Here is a 2,402-nt window from a genome sequence, read left to right as displayed (position 1 = left end):
GTGCATAGGTCACGTTAATTACATAATGTAGTGCTATAATATAGAGAACAGAGTCAAGCTCGTTCTGGTTATAAATGGAGACCTTGAAAGGTGAGATATGCATGTGTTCATATAATTGGCTTTTGTTTTAGGAAAGCAAATATATATGTCAGATCAATTTACAGTTTATAACCTACTTTTGAGTCATTAGAGGACTGGCTAGTGGCTGCTGTACATATTGTTGCAGAAAGGTCATAGGCGGTAATACAGATTTTGAAAGTTATAATATTGACACTTTTTGCCCCCTGCTGGATATTCAGCTCATTACACCTGTATACACTTTAGGCATGTTCAAAACTGATCAGGTAGGTGGCTTAAGTAACTGACAAGGTTGCAAGTTCAGAGGACTGGACTTTATTTTCTCTGGCAAATACAAAGTGATAATACTTGACAGAAGTGTCTGTGGTATAAACAGAACAAATGATCACCCTACTGCATGTGCAGTACAATGCCCTTTTTTCCTCCAAACAGCTAGAGAAGAGGATTTTATTTTTTTTTAGGAATTGCACAAACCATGACAGTGCTCCATTAGCCTGGTTTCAGGTGTCTGGTGTTTCTAAAAGTTTCTAATTCTTAAAAAACAAAACAAAAAGAACACCACAATTTTACCACTCATAGTATAAAAGGTCTCTTGCCATTTTGCTTAAGTTCGCCAGTCTTCGTGTTTTTACTTAGTCCAATTTGTCCTGCCACCACACTACACATTTATTTGCTTTGCAATATGATCCCATCAGTTGATCATATTCATAGTTAGACTCAATGTGGGGTCTGGTGGGATCATATTAAATCACATGGCGAATTTATAGTGTAACTGCTGCATACAGTGACTATAGAAAGTCTACACCCCCTTGAACTTTTTTCACATTTTGTTGTGTCAGTGCCTCAGAGTTTCAGAGATTGGATAAGGCTCCACCCCCCAAGTTAATACTTGGTGGAAGCACATTTGGCAGCAATTATAGCTGTGAGTCTGTTGGGATAGGTCTCTAGCAACTTTGCACACCTAGATTTGGCAATATTTGACCATTCTTCTTTACAAAACTGTTCAAGCTCTGTCAAGTTCCTTGGGGAGCGTTGATGGACAACAATCTTCAAGTCATGCCACAAATGTTCGACTGGATTTAGGTCAGGGCTCTGACTGGGCCACTCAAGGACATTTACCTGGGCCACTCCAGTTAGCTTTGGGTCGTTGTCATGCTGAAAGGTGAACTTCCTTCCCAGTTTCAGCTTTCTTGCAGAGGGCAGCAGGTTTTCCTCAAGGACTTCTCTGTACTTTGCTCCATTCATTTTCCTTTCTATCCTGACAGTGCCCCAGTCCCTGCCAATGAGAAACATTCCCATAACATGATGCTGCCACCACCATGCTTTACAGCAGGGATGGTGTTCTTTGGGTGATGCGCTGTGTTGGGTTTGTGCCAAACATAACGCTTTGCATTTAGGGCAAAAAGTTCAATTTTAGTTTCATCAGACCACAAAAATTTTGCCACATGGCTACAGAATCTCCTGTGTTTTTTTTACAGCGTGGGTCATACTGTTGGTAAACACTGCAAATATTGAGCTTTTTTTTGTTCTAAAAGGCGTGCTAACTAAAATTGTACCTCTTATTAACTCTCATGATATTTCCACTGGTCTCCCATTTCTTATGTTGAAGACCTTTTTTGCTTGTATTTTATACTTCAAATTTGGAATATGAGAGTATTTAAATTAAAATCTATGGAAGCAGAGGTAGCTACTGTTTCTTGGTACAAACTAATTTGTAGCTGCAATAAGACCATGCGATTGATGACACAGGAAGCAAAATTAGATTCCAGGAAGAAACAGTTTAATATATATATGTTTTTCTCTACAGTTTTGTACTTGAAAATTCAGTATTTTCTGAATTAACGCAAAAAAGCAAAGAACCAGAATATATATATAAAAATAATAATAAAAAAAAGTAAAAAGGGGACCATTCATAATTCTTAAATATTGTAATAAAAACTAAAGTGTAAAAGGCACTTAACCTTTAACGTTGAATGTGGCGCACACACACACCCATACAAATAATCATGCTCCACTCTCTCTATGACATTTCGCAATTAAGATGGATTAGCATTACTTCACATTGGGATCTATGACATCACATTAAAAGAAAGAAAATGGCAAAAAGAAGGGTTAAAAAAAAAATCCTTGAAAAAAATACCCATGGATTTAATTTGAAACATCAAATTAAGGAAAAATATATTAAAATCATTAAAACAGTAAAATGCATACAACAGTTATACTTGAAAACTTACGTTTTTTTAGTTTTTAGTTTTTTAATAGGTTAGCCCCCTCCCCCAATTGTTTTATATATAAGTACAGGTTTTGCTTTAATAAAAATGTAT

The sequence above is a fragment of the Polyodon spathula genome, chromosome 1 (assembly GCF_017654505.1).
Source record: "Polyodon spathula isolate WHYD16114869_AA chromosome 1, ASM1765450v1, whole genome shotgun sequence".
Lineage (NCBI taxonomy): Eukaryota > Metazoa > Chordata > Actinopteri > Acipenseriformes > Polyodontidae > Polyodon > Polyodon spathula.
The sequence above is the reverse complement of the archived record's forward strand: the minus strand, read 5'-3'. Positions refer to the sequence as shown.